This window comes from Callithrix jacchus, chromosome 20 (assembly GCF_049354715.1).
Source record: "Callithrix jacchus isolate 240 chromosome 20, calJac240_pri, whole genome shotgun sequence".
In the NCBI taxonomy this organism is placed as follows: Eukaryota; Metazoa; Chordata; class Mammalia; order Primates; family Cebidae; genus Callithrix; species Callithrix jacchus.
The window spans coordinates 15947077-15962307 of NC_133521.1; positions in this window are offsets into that span (position 1 = coordinate 15947077).

The window sequence follows — 15231 nt, forward strand, 5'->3', positions numbered from 1 at the left end:
GCCGCCATCTTGATAGCTTTCCTGTGGTAGAAGCCACAGGGTCCCTCCTGGGTCTGCCCCCTACCTGAGTTCCTAGGGTCACCCAAAAGCCCAGAGGTCACCAGGCATGTGGAGGGCAGTGTGGGGTAGGAGCCCAGGGATGAGAGGAGAGGATGAAAGCCCTTCCGCAGAGCCAAGGCCAGGGGAGAGAGTTGGCAGAGGCCTCAGCTCCTCAGGAAACTGCCTAATGAGACTTCCTCCCCCAAGCTCGCTGCTAAAATCTCAAGAGCCCCAGTGGCTGAACACACGGCCCATCCAAGAGCCCTATCTATCCTTGGGGTGGGCTTTCATGAGGAGGGGTGGGCGGGGCAGCTAGGCCCCATCTCCCCCATGTTCAGAGAGCCAAGAGCCCAGGTCTGCCGGGAGCCTAACCCCAGGATTAAAAAGGGGCATGCACCTTTTAAATCGTTTTTTGGTTTGTTTGTTTTTTAATGTGACTGTAACCTAAACTCACCTGGGGCCCCTCACAGTCCCCATTCCCTCAGCGCCCTGTTTTTCCTTTACATTGTTACTAATTCCCAGCCGGCAAAACTGAGACATTAAAGATAAGCAAAAAGAAGAAAAGTCTCAATTGCCATAATCCCCAGCCTGTGTTGACAATTTGACGTGTTTCCTTATAACCTTTTTCTTCCCTGAGTTTGCACAGCTAGAGTCGAAAACATCTTGGCAGGGTGTGGTGGCTCACACCTGTAATCCCAGCACTTTGGGAGACCACGGCGGTAGATCATGAGGTCAGGAGTTCAAGACCAGCCTGGCCAAGTTGGTGAAAGCCCGTCTCTACTAAAAGTACAAAAAATCAGTTGGGCAGCAGTTGCCTGTAGTCCCAGCTGCTCTGGAGGCTGAGGCAGAGAATTGCTTGAACCCGGGAGGTGGAGGTAGCAGTAAGCTGAGATCATGCCACTGCACTCCAGCCTGGGCAACAGCTCGATGGAGCGAGACTCCATCTCAAAAAAAAAAAAATCTGGGGCCTGAGCCCTGATGCTGTAGCCCGTCGGAGGTGGGCAGAGGATGCTGGGTGGTTGCGAGGTGTTGGCAGCAGGGCCTGGCACCGGGCACATGCTAACTGTGTGATTGTGACCCCAAGACTCACAAGCTCCCCATCCACATTTTACTCGGGAGAACAGAGACTCAGAGGTGAAGTGACTTGCAAAGTCACACAGCTAGGAAATGGTCATGCCAGGATTAGGACCCAGCTGACCCGGCTTGTGAAGCAGCTCAGCTCTACCCCACCCTGATGCTGCAGGAGCACTGGGACAGGGGCAAGGTGGCCCCTGCCCACCAGCCTTTCCTCCCCCACATTCTATGCATCGAAGACCCCAGAGCCACCAACAGAGCCTTCTTTCAGGCCGGGGCAGGGGCTGAATTGGCTGCTTCCTCCCACTTCAACTTGGCAGAAAAGCCTTTTTGTTGTGGCTCACACAGAGGCCATTCTCCTCTGGCTCACAGGAAGGAATGCCGGCTTCCTGCGCATCCACAGTGGCAGGCCACAGTGGGGTCCTGCATGTAGGTCCCAGAGGAGCCCCTGCACACCCTCCAGCCCTGCCTCTGGGGACTTCGGCTCCCAGACTTTCATCCTTACCCTCAGCAATTTGAGAAACCACACAGGGAGGTAGGGGACAGCCCCCTCAGCTACCTCAGTAAATGTTGGGGATTTTGAGGCTTACAGCACTTTCAAGACGCAGCAGTTCCACCGTCAGCTCACTTCTCAAGTGGACTCATGACCCACAAAGCGCTGGCAGAGGCCCCTGCCAGGCTTCTTGCCCATCTCAAATGTCTCCTGCACTTGTCTGCCTCTGTGCCTTTCCTTATACTGTTCCTTCCCCTGGAAAACCCTTCCCCGCAGGTCTCATCCTGTGCAAATGGCACAGACCCTTCAAGACTCGGTGTGTGGCTCCCCCATCCCAGATTCCCATCTGACTTCCTCAAGGTGGGTGTTTCCTTCCCCCTCTGGCTCCCCAGCACATGGGTCTTGGCTGCTCCTCAGCTCTGAGCCCATCCTGCCCCTCATTCCAGGCACTGACCATGGCTCCATCACTCACAGGGTGGGGGTACATCCTTGGGCAAATCCCTTTGCCTCTCTGAGCCGATTCCCCACTGGTACAGTGGGCACACGACCATACGTGTCCCATCATGTGGCTTGGTGGAGCTGATGCTTAGAAACCTGTAGAACAGCTCCTGGCCGGTGAAAGGCTCTCGGTGGTTCATGATCAATATCCCTACTCTAACTGCAGGTACCTGGGGGGCACTGGGGCAGTGTCCGTTTCCTGCCTGTGGGATGGGGTCACAGGTCGGCCAGCCTGAGGACAGGTGCCTGGGAGGAGGGACATTCCTGTCCCACCCACTTTCCTCCCAGCTGCTGAGGCCTCGCCCCTCTGGGCCCTGGGGATGAGGTTGCCCTGCCCCAGCTCCTCCCTCACTGAAGCACTAGCCCTTCTTCCCAGATGCTGGGCTCCAAGCCCCAGGCTCGGGTTTCTTCTCCAAGTGCCTCTGACACCTCCCGCCCCACATCTTTCACCCAGTCCAGAGTTTGCCAGAAATAGCCTCGTAACTCCCCTCCACTAACAGCCAAGCTCACAGGCCTCTCCTGGACAAACAATATTATTCCCCTCTCGACACGGCTTACAGCATGATTTCTTAATGGGATCAACTGGATTCCATTTAAAATGGTTCTGAAACTAGGCAAGGTAGTGCACGCCTGCAGTCCTAGCTACTCAGGAGGCTGGGGCAGGAGTTCGAAGCTGCAGTGAGCTATGACGGCGCCATTGCACTCCAGCTTAAGTGACAGAGCAAGACCTTGACTCTTAAAAAAGACAGAGAAAAAGAAGAGAAGGGAGGAAGGGAAGGAGGGAGGGATGGAGGGAAAGAGGGAGGAAGGGAAGGGACGGAGGAAGGAAGGAAGGGAGTTAAACATGCCAGGCACGGTGGCTCATGCCTGTAATCCCAGCACTTTGGGAGGCCAAGGTGGGTAGATCACCTGAGATCAGAAGTTCAAGACCAGCCTGGCCAAGATGGTGAAACCCAGTCTCTACTAAAATACAAAAATTAACCTGGTGTGATAGTGGACACCTGTAATCCCAGCTACTCAGAAGGCTGAGGCAGGAGAATCGCTTTAACCTGGGAGGCAGAGGTTGCAGTGAGCTAGGATTGTACCACTGCACTCCAGCCTGGGCAACACAGCAAGGCTCTGTCTTTTAAAAAAAAATCAAACTGTAAAATATTTGAAGAGATTTATTCTGAGCCAAATATGAGTGAGAAATGGCCTGTGACACAACTGTCAGGAGATCCTGAGAACATGTGCCCAAGGTGGTCAGGGCACAGCTTAGTTTTATGCATTCCAGGGAGACATGAGACATCAATCAAATACAGGTAAGATATACGTTAGTTTGGTCCAGAAAGGCAGGACAACTCAAAAGGGGGGCTTCCAAGTTACACGCGGATTTTCAATTTTACTGATTGGCAATTTGTTGAAAAAGTTATTATCCATAGAAAGGAATGTCTGGATTGCAATAAAGGGTTGTGGAGACCAAGGTTTCATCAAGCAGGTGACGCCTCCAGGCAGCCGGCTTTCTGAGAACAGAGTGTAAAAGTTTTTTATCAGACATGAGATCTGTGTTGATACTAAATGCTGGTTGGCTTTTTCCTGAATTCCAAAAGGGAAGAGAGTTTAAGGAGGCATGTCCCACCCCCACCCTCCTTTTCTGTCATGGCCTCTGGCAATTTTTCAGGTTAACTTTGGAGTGCCTTTGGCCAAAAGGAGGGAGTCCATTCAGATGACTGGAGGGAAGGGGCTTAGAATTTTATTTTTGGTGGAGGAAAGGCAGAAAGGAAAGAGGAAGAAAGGGAGGGAGGGAAGGAAAGAGGGAGGGAGGGAAAGAAGGAGGGAGGGAAGGAAGAAGGGAGGGAGGGAGGGAGGGAGCTAAGAAGGAAGAAAGGAAGGAAGGAAAGAAGGAAGGAAGGAAGGAAGGAAGGAAGGAAGGAAGGAAGGAAGGAAGGAAGGAAGGAACGAAGGAAGGAAGGAAGGAAGGAAAAATTTAACTGAGCCAGTGGAAAGGGAGGGGCATCTGCATCCCAAAATATGCAGCACTATCCTAAAACCTGTAGACTCCAGCCCAATCAATCTCCTTTTACAGATGGGGATACTGAAGCCTGGAGAGGGGGTTGATTAGGCCATGGCCATCCACTGTTTGAACTGTTTCTTCTGATCCCTAGGCAGAACTCTCCTCCCACCTTCCCCTGTCTTACCCCCCCACCTCCCCACCCCCATGGAGGACCCCCTCATCTGTTCTTCTGCAGAACCCAGGGTGGGGATTGTGAGTAATTCAGCTTTCCTGTTAAAGGGCAGTTCTGTGCTCCCTGGAGCATGGGTTTCAAGCACCTCGCGAGGAGGAACTCTGTGGCATCCCCTCCCTCTGCCAGTGGCCCCTACGTTGTCCTGCAAGAACAACCCCTCCTCCTTGTCACCCCCTGGTGACTGTTCACCCCCTAGTGGCCGGATGGGCTTGTGGTGCAGCCCCCAGTGCCTGGTGCAAGGGTAGGCAGGAAACCCAAGTCTAGCCCATCAGGGCCTCCCTGGGACTTTTCCTGACGCCTCCGGGAGGGAGAAACCTGTGTCTGCTGGGATTGCTGAGCTACTGGGATGTAAGCCTGGATCCTTCAATAGGTCATCTTGCCCCTACAGGGAGAGAGCCTGCCCCAGAGTGAAGCCAGCACCGAGGAAAGCAGAGCCTTGAAGTGGCACATAGATGTGGGAAGGGCCCCTGGATCCAGCCATGCCTAAGGGTTCGGGGACCCAAGACTTTGCAGTTTCATGTACTGATAAACTCACTTTATTTCTGAAGCCAGTGAGAGCGGTCAGGTTTTGGTTTGGTTTAGTTCGTTTGTTTGACATGGAGTCTCACTCTGTTCCCCAGGCTGGAGTGCAGTGGCATGATCTCAGCTCACTGTAGCCTCCACCTCCCAAGTTCGAGTGATTATCCTACCTCAGCCTCCCATGTGGCTGGAGACTACAGGCACACACCACCACACTTACCCTGCTTGTGTGTGTGTGTGTGTGTGTGTGTCTTTAGTAGAGACAGAGTTTTACCATGTTGGCTAGACTGGTCTCGAACTACTGACCTCAAGTGATCTGCCCGCCTTAGCCTCCCAAATTGCTGGGATTACTGGCATGAGCCACTGAGCCTGGCCCCAGTTTGGTTTGGTTTTTAAATGTTTGCCTTGACCGATGTCTAGGGTACCTTGAGTTCCAAATTCATGCCTCCCTTCATGCATTTTTATTAGCCACCTAGGACTCTCAGGACCTTGCCAAACTCCAGAACCACAAAGCACCCATCTCTTTATCCTTCAAAAGTGTACTGAGAACCAGGGCTCCTTCTGAGGTCTCTCGCATAACCCTCCAGTTGCTTAAGATAGCAGAGGACACCTGGGTCTTCCCAAGAGCCCCTGGGGCTCAAGTAGACAAAGGGTGGAAGGTAAGGGTGGGGTGAGGCAGGGCACATCAAGTTAACTGTCACATGGGCTTTTTCACATTCCATCAAGTGAAACGTGGTCAGCCATTATAGAGAGTGAAGAAGCCACGAAAATGCGAAAAATGGCTGGGCATGGCTCACGACTGTAATCCCAGCCTTGCGGGAGGCCGAGGCAAGAGAAACCCTCAAACCCAGGAGTTAGAGACCAGCCTGAGCAACATGGCAAAACACCATCTCTGTAAAAAAAAATTGTTTTTTAATTAGCTGGGCATAGTGGCATGTGTTTATAGTCCCAGCTACTCAGGAGGCTACAGTGGGAGAATCACTTGAATCCAGAAGGTTGAGTTTGTAGTGAGCTGTGATTGTGCCATTGTGCTGCAGCCTGGGCAACACAGCAAGACCCCCTGTCTCAGAAAAGGAAAGTCAAAAAAGACCATTAAAAATGCCAGCAATCGCTACCCTCCCACCAAACATCCTAGATGTTTAATGTAAATCCTCCAGGCTTTTCCTGATGAGGATATACTAACACGTGTACATATAACATATATATACACGTGTTAGTATATCCTCAGAAGGAAAACACATATATATGTTTATATGTACATATAAAAATAAAGTGTGTGTGTGTGTATATATATATATATATAGAGAGAGAGAGAGAGAGTTGTTATTATTTTTTTTTGAGACAGAGTTTTACTCTGTTGCCCAGGCTGGAGTGCAGTGGCATGATCTCAGCTCACTGCAACCTCCACCTCCTGGGTTCAAGCGATTCTTCTGCCCCAACCTCCTGAGTAGTTGGGGCTACAGGTGCATGCCACCACGCCCAGCTAATTTTTGTATTTTTAGCAGAGACAGTGTGTCGCTGTATTGGCCAGGCTAGTCTTGAACTCCTGCCCTGTGATCCACTCACCTCGGTCTCCCAAAGTGCTGGGATTACGGGCGTGAACCACTGCACCCAGCCATATTTTATTTTTTAAATGTGAGTTTGTACTGTGCATATTGGGATTTTTATAATCTGCCTTTTTCATTTAATATAGCATGAAATTTTGGGTGAGAAATTGTGGGATATGGGAGACTTTCACTTTGTACCTGAGTCATTGCTTGAATTTTTATGAGCACGCATCATATGCCCATAATGGTACCATATGCAAGTAAACAGTGCAGCGAGTGTTCGCTAAATGTCGTCAGTAGGTTCTTGGAAACTTCAGCTGTTAAGCTGAAACAACAGACTGTACAACGAAACCAATTTTACCAGAGGCTAATTGGTATAAACAAGAGTTAAGTTCCCATAGCATGCAGTACCTCCTTTCACTTAAAGTCAGTTTCTGGGAACCTATTGGCAATGTTGAGGACTCACTGGGTACTTTAACTCTATCTCCCAAACTGGAGTGCTGTCGTGCAATCTCAGCTCACTACAACCTCCACTTCCCGGGCTCGAGTGATCCTCCCAGCTCACCCTCCTGAGTAGCTGGGATTACAGACACATGCCACCGTGCCTGGCTAATTTTTGTAATTTTTTTTTTTAGAGGCAGGGTTTCGTCATGCTGGCCAGGCTGGTCTTGAACTCCTGGGCTCAAGTGATCCACCCACTTCGGCCTCCCAAACTGCTGGGATTACAGGCATGAGTCACTGCGCCGGGCCCACGACATCCTTTTGGTGGAGGCACTCTGGGGATGCTGGAGTTCCTCAGTTACACATAAAATTCAAAGAGGCCTATAATTATCACAAATGATCCTCCAGGCCCACACTGCACCAGACTTGATATGCTTCCGCACCCCCATAAGGGAGTTCTGCTTATACTTCACAGCAGAAGAGCCCAAGGCTCAGAGAGGTGAAGGAACTTGCACAAGGCTGCATAGCTAACCAGTGCTGGAGCTGGGACACAAGCCCACACCTGCTTCTGACCCCACAGCTCTTGCTCTTAACCTTTCATGTATCCAATGCACATCTACTGATGTCAGGGGTCAGGCGAGGGGTCTAGCAGTGAGTAACACAGAGACCCTCCTTCCTGGGGTCACATTCTAGGGAGGCGAGTAATCCAGGCAGAGGGAGGAGCAAGCACAAAGATCCTGAGGCTGGACCAGGCCTGACCTTTCTAGTTTGAGGACCAGAAAAGAGACAGGGAGGGGGTGAAAAGGGTGGAGGTGGGAGGAAGGGACCAGGACCAGGCCACGTGGTAAAGAGCTGGAGTTGTGGCCGACTGCGGTGGCTCATGCCTATAATCCCAGCACTTTGGGAGACTGAGACGGGTGGATCACAAGCTCAGGAGTTCGAGACGAGCCTGGCCAATATGGTGAAACCCCATCTCTACTAAAAATACAAAAATTAGCCAGGCATGGTGGCACATGCCTGTAGTCCCAGCTACACCAGAAGTTGAGGCACGAGAATCACTTGAACTCAGGAGGCAGAGGTTGCAGTGAGCCAAGATTGCACCACTGCACTCCAGCCTGGGTGACAGAGTGAGCCTTGATCTCAAAAAAAAAAAAAAAAAAAAAGATACATTCTTTTTGTTTTGCTAAACGACTTTTGCAAACATCCATGATCCCTTCAGAGAGAGTCCCAGAAGTGGAATTGCCAGCCCACAGTGCTCTAAGGCTTATACTCCACACCGACAAATCACTCCCAGAAAGAAAATCGCACCTGTTTCTGTTCCTCCCTGAAGTGGCTGAGTACCCATCCTCTCCACTAGGTGTGAGATCACCTTTAGCAACATAACTGGTGAGACGGCTAAAAATAATGCTTTGTGGGTTTTCTTTGCAGTTCTTTGATTACCACTGAATCTGAACGTTTTTGCCTATGTTTGTTGTTAACCCTTTTGGGTTTGGGGGTTTTTGGTAGGGGGAGGGGATAATGAGCCTGGGAGGTCAAGGCTGCCGTGAGCAGTGACCATGCCACCTGCACTCCAGTCTGGGCGGCAGAGTGCCACCCCGTCTCAAAAAATAAAGAAGAAAAAGAAATATCATGCAACAATATTTATTAATGTATTTATTGAGATGGAGTCTCGTTCTGTCACCCAGGCTGGAGTGCAGTGGTGCAATATCGGCTCACTGCAACCTCTGCCTCCCAGGTTCAAGTGATTCTCCTACCTCAGCCTCCCAAATAACTGGGATTACAGGCACCCCCCATCATGCCCAGCTAATTTTTATATTTTTGTAGTTTAGTGGAGATGGGGTTTCACCATGTTGGCCAGGCTGGTCTTGAACTCATGACCTCAGGTGATCTGCCTGCCTCAGCCTCTCAAAGTGCTGGGATTACAGGTGTAAGCCACCTTGCCCAGCCCCATACAATAATTTTTAGATGGTGATTCTGGAATTAGTTTATGCAACAACATGGAAATCGATTTGATACAACTTTAAGTGAAAAAACAGGATAGAAATTGAACAATGATGATCTTTAAAGTGCAAATGAGCAGGATAAGGATTGGGAAGAGAAACTGCTGGCAGTGTTAGGTTTTGTATTAGATGCGGTGGGATAATGGGTGGCTTTTTCCCTCTTTGATCTTTTCCAAACTATTAATAATGTGCTTTTGCTGCTTTTACTATGGAAAACTCCCACTCATTTTGTTTTTTAGTTATAATTAGGCCTTTCATACAGACGTATTAGCAAAATGACGCTTTAGTTATTTCATGGAGCGAGACAGCATAAATACTTTGATATATAAATCTAAACAAAACCAAAGGCCAATACGTATAGATGTAACTGAAGACCGAAGTTCTCAGGGCACTCAATCTGTACTTCCGGCTGGCAAGCAGGGAGGTTTTTGGTGTGAGAAAGCCCTAGGGAAGGGCTTCATGGCCTGAGTTCTGCAGGGCGGAAGGATCTGGAAGGTTAAGGAGAAAGGTAAGACTGGTAGACGAACGGCACAGGCCAGTGCATGGCAGCAGGAATGAATGGGGGATTTGCAGCCTGGCTGCATGTGACCCAGTGCTCAGGCCATGGGTGTATCGGAGGCACTTCAGGACATGTAAAATTAGGCCAAAGTACTCAGGGTCTTCAAGGCTGTGCCAACCCCTGGACACTCCCACTGGCATTCTCAGAGTGTGCTGCACAGCTCTGATTGGGGCTGACTCCCTCAACATCTTGCCAGAGTAGCCAGGAGAGAGACTGGGAGGGAGGGAGGCCCCAGGGCCCTGCAGGACTGGGCCAAGTGAAGACCCATTTCAGACAGAGTCCCATAGTGTGCATGGTGCTTGGGCTGTGTGTGATGCCAAGGAGCCACCAGGGCAGGAGGGCTCTGCTGGGGACTAACAGAGGACAGAGGGGAGAGGAGATGGGAAATGAGCATCACGGGGGCTCTAAGTGGAAAGGGACCTTCGAGAGCACCTGGTCCACTTTCCTAATTGGGCAAACTGAGGTCCAAAAGGAACCCATGACTTTCCCAGGGTCACTCAGAAAGTGAGTGGCAGTTAGATTCAGACTTGGTCTCTGGCCCCGAGGAGGGTGCACCTGCCACTCTTCCTTACTCAAGTGCGGCATGTGCATACATCCTGTGTGTCTAAAGTGAAGACATTACAGAGGTCGGGCATGGTGGCTCATGCCTGTAACCCCAACACTTTGGGAGGCCGAGGTGGGTGGATCACTTGAGTTCAGGAGTTCGAGACCAGCCTGGCCAACACACCAAAACCCTGTCTCTACTGAAAATACGAAAATTAGCCAGCACGGTGGTGGGCGCCTATAATTCCAGCTACGCAGGAGGCTGAGGCAGAATAATCGCTTGAACCTGGAAGGCGGAGGTTGCAGTGAGCTAAGATTGTGCCACTGCATGGGTGACACAGAGGGACTCCATCTCGAAAATAAATAACTAAATAAAGTTAATACATTACTGAGAAGGCTGAAACCCAGATCTCTTTCACTCCCCAGAAGTAACCCCTTTTCAGTTTGCACTACATCATTGCAGACCCTGTCTATTCACTTACATATTACGTATCTATATATTCATAACATGCATAGCATTTGTTTTGTGACTGATTTTTTTGCTGAACAGAAATGTTATCATTGTGTGCAGAGTTCTGCAACTTATCTTTTCACCCAATGTTATATCCTGGATATCTGTCCGTGTCAGCACCTAAGGATCTACCGTGTTGTTTTTGTTGTTTGTTTATTTGCAGATATGGTCTTGCCCTCTTGCCAGGTTGGAGTGCAGTGGCACGATCTCGGCTCACTGCAACCTCCGCCCCCCGCCCCCGGGGTTCAAGCGATTCTCCTGCCTCAGCCTCCTGAGTAGCTGGGATTACAGGTGGCACCACCACACCCAGCTAATTTTTTTTTTTTTTGAGACAGAGTCTTGCTCTGTCACCCAAGCTGGAGTGGAATGGTGCAATCTCGCTCAACTCACTGCAACCTCTGCCTCCTGAATTCAAGCAATTCTCCTACCTCAGCCTCCTGAGTAGCTGGGACTACAGGCGCACGCCACCACATCCCTCAAATATTTGTAATTTCAGTAGAGACAGGGTTTCACCATATTGGTCAGGCTAGTCTCGAACTCCTGACCTCAGATGATCCACTCGCCTGAGCCTCCCAAAGTTCTGGGATTACAGGCGTGAGCCACCACACCCGGCATCCAGCTAATTTTTATATTTTTAGTAGAGGCAGAGTTTCACCATCATGGCCAGGATGATCTTGAACCCCTAACCTCAGGTGATCCCACCTCAGCCTCTCAAAGTGCTGGGATTACAGGTGTGAGCCACCACACCCTACCCCTACCTTATTGTTTTTAACTGGTACCTGTTTTGTGCAATAAAGATTATTAGGGATAAAGGTAGCAAGTTCTCCCTCCCTAAGTATAGAGGAAAGTATCCCACCTCCTTTGTAGGGGACTAAATGGCTACATCTGGCCAATGGGCTATGAGCAAAAGTGACAAGGGTCACTTCTAGTGAAAGGCAGTTAAAAGAAAGGTGAGTTTCAGCTCTCTCCTCTTCCCCTGAGGCTTTTCCCGTCTCCTGATCCCTGAAGCCTCTTGAGATGGCGAGCCATTATGAGATAGAAGAGACTGCCTCAGCCTGCGCTGGACACATAGCCTGAGCCAAATAAAACTTTGTGTGTTACACAGTGGAGATTTCAGAGTTAAGTTGTTTCTGCAATTTAACCTTGTCTATCCTGACTGACACAGTTTTGGATGTAATTGTTTTTCAAACAATTCCCTTCACCGATTTGTTGTTCCTGTTAGCATTACAGACAGAGGTACAAGTAACCTTCCTGTCTGCACCTCATCATGCGTTCTCAAGTGCCTTTCTAAGGTTTTCTTCCATTTACCTCCCTGTGTGCATCTCCACTCTGCTCCACCATCCTGGGAGCCGGGCCCCTGTGGGCTGCATTTCCCAGCCAGCTCCCTTGCCCTCTGGCTTCTGGTTGGGTTCTACCACTGGGAGGTGCTGGCAGGAGACTGGAAGGCTAGAGAGGGAGATCAGGGTATTTGCCCACTTCATCGAGGCTTCCCTGTGGAGTCTGGCAGTGGTTATGCCTTCCACGAGTACAGCTCCAAGCAGACAGACTCTCGCACAGAGGCTGCAGCTCCCACTGGGGTCTCCCCCGACCCTGCCGCTTGCCCTCTAGGCCTGGGGTGACAATGGCACCCCGCTGTGCTGGTTGGGACGGGGGAGGTGGGTAACTTGACAACCCTGCCCACACCACGAGTCGTGAAAATTCTGTTGTTCATTTGGCCCACCTGGCATGAATTGTGTAATTTGCCAGGGCTTTCTAAGTCATACACCTGACACTGGTGTGTTGCCAATTTCAATACTGCTTCCAGATTGCCGGTCCAGGTCACAATACAGCTTGCCTGACCAGGCCATCAGGTGGCCCTGCAGTGAGACGGGGACATGGGGCTTCCTCCATGGGGCTGGGACCCCGGCTGCAGAGAAGCAAACTCCAACTTTAAGCAAGTGTCCGGGCTGATCAACAGTCCTCACACTGGGGCACCAGACACTTTCCCCTGTCCTGCTCAGAGGCAGGATAGAAACCTGACGAGGGCGTTTTCACCAGCCTGAGAGTTTCGGCCCCTCTCTGGGGACTGTTTGTGTTTCGGGTCACACTGTTGGCTGTCCCCGCCCACTTCTTTCCTCTGCCAAATTGACATTCCCCAGGCTGCCAGGCCTCCCGGAAGTGGGCAGTTCCTGCCCTGAGCTGCCCACGGGGAATCTCCTCTTCCTATTCCAAGCACTTCCACATCCTCCACGACGTTTCATCCTTTCCACACAGTTCAGCACATGAGAGGTGCCGCCCTCATCCCCCAGACAGAGGCTGAGGCTCAGCAAGGGGCGACAGCTTGACAAGGTCACAGAGGAAATTAGGGGCTGAGAAACACAAAGAAAACTGACCTCCAGCCCAGTAGCCATTCCCTATCACTCTCCTCCCTCCCCTAACTCAGCTGCTGGTCAGGGATCAGACCTAGTTAGCAACCTCCCTCTCCGGTTCCTTCGTGCATTTGGCAAATACTGTGCTGGCATTTACTGAGCACCAGCTACAGAGGCTGCAAACTATGGTCCTCTGACCAAACTGGGACCACTGTCTGCTTTTATAAAAATGGTTGGTTGAAGCACTGTGACTCTCACCCATTTGTGTATCGTTTACAACAGCTTCCCGCTGCAAGGGCAGAACTCAGTTGCAGCCGAGACCATCCGGCCTCCAAGCCTGAAAAATTTATCTGTCTCTTTGCAGAAAATAATTGCCCATGAACCACATTATGATTTTCTAGGCCATTTTGTCTTCATGAGGCCCTTTCTTGTTAAAAAAATTTATAAATATGTGTTTTATATATATAATTTTTAAATTATAAATATTTACAATTTGTATAATTTTTGTATGCATATACAAACAAAATCATATCTTATGACTGTGTTGATATCAAAATAAATACAACCCAGGCTGAGTACGGCGGCTCACACCTGTAATCCAAGCACTTTGGGAGGCCGAGGCAGGCAGATCATTGGAGGTCAGTAGTTCGAAACCAGCATGGCCAACATGGGGAAACTTCATCTCTACTAAAATTACAAAAATTCGCTGGATGTGGTGGCATGTGCCTGGAATCCCAGCTACTCAGGAGGCTGAACCAAGATAATTGCTTGAAACTGGGAGGTGGGGGTTGCAGTGAGCCAAGATCATGCCACTGCACTCCAGCCTGGGCAACAGAAATTGACTTCATCTCAAAACAAACAAACAAAAAACAATTCAGGGTGCACTGGATTCTTTTTATTTTTTTTTGAAACGGAGTCTCACTCTGTGCCAGGCTGGAGTGCAGCGTCCTCACCGTGGCTCACTGCAACCTCTGCCTCCCAGGTTCAAGTGATTCTCCTAACTCAGCCTCCTGAGTAGCTGGGACTACAGGCACGTGCCACCACGCCCGCCTACTTTTTGTATTTTTAGTAGAGATGGGGTTTCACTGCGTTGGCTAGGATGGTCTTGATCTCTTGATCTTGTGATCCACCCACCTCACCCTCACAAAGTGCTGGGATTACAGGCGTGAGCCATAGTGCCTGGCCAAATTATTATTATTATTATTTTTTAGCTGATTAAAAAACATTACAGACTGGGCACAGTGGCTCAGGCCTGTAATTCCAGCACTTTGGGAGGCTTAGGCAGGCAGATCACTTGAGGTCAGGAGTTCGAGACCAGCTTGGCCAACATGGTGAAACCCCGTTTCTACTAAAAATATAAAAATTAGCCAGGTGCAGTGGCAGGCGTCTGTAATCCCAGCTACTCAGGAGGCTGAGGCGGAGAATCGCTTGAACCTGGGATGTGGAGGTTGCAGTGAGCCAAGATCGCACCATTGCACTCCAGCCTGGGTAACAGGAGTGAAACTCCGTCTCAAAAGAAAAAAAAGTTACAACATGTTTGTGGGTAATATCGTAGGCCCTAGACACTGGGCCTGCTGGACCTCATGGAGAGGTGAATCCTAAGTTTGTCACACGGGGGTCCTCCCATTGCTAAGAACAGAGTCCCCAAAGGAGACACCCATGGTAGTTAGTCCCATGCCTTAGTCCTTGTCTCAATAGTAAGGGGTAGGAGTTTTTGACAGCTTTGAAGGAACCCATTAAGGGCTTAGACAAAATAATTGCATATAAGTCTTGGGTTAGGAATTTTTGTTCTTTTTCAAATGCCTATATTTCGTAATTAAAAAAAAGAATTTGAAACAGGGTCTCGCTCTGTAACCCAGGCTGAAGTGCACCTGCATCACCACGACTCACTGAAGCCTTGAAGTCCTAGGCTCAGTGGATCCTCCCACCTCAGCCTCCCAAGAAGCTGGGACTACAGGCACGTGCCACCACTCCGGGCTAATTTTTTTTTTTAATTTTTTTGGTAGAGAGGAGGGCTCACTTTGTTGCCCAGGCTGGTCTCAAACTCTTGGGCTCAAGCGATCCTCCTGCCTCAATCTCCCAAAGTACTGGGATTAAGGCCTAAGCCACCATGCCCAGTCTTTTAAATGTTAAATTAGTTTTTGGAATAAATAATAAACGTATGTGGGTTAAAACATGTTTCAAAAGCCCCAAATTATCTGCGAAGATATATAACTCTTACTCCCACCTCAACAACTCCTCCCATCCCATCACTGACTGCAGTTCCTTCCAAATAGATTGTATATATACAAAAAGAGACACACACACACCTCTTAAGTCTATACTCTTATGCATAAATTCACCTTGTTTTTGTTAAATTAGTATTCCATCGAATCAAATAACTCAATTAGGATATTTGGGCATTTCCAATCATTTTCTTTCTTTCTTTTTTTGA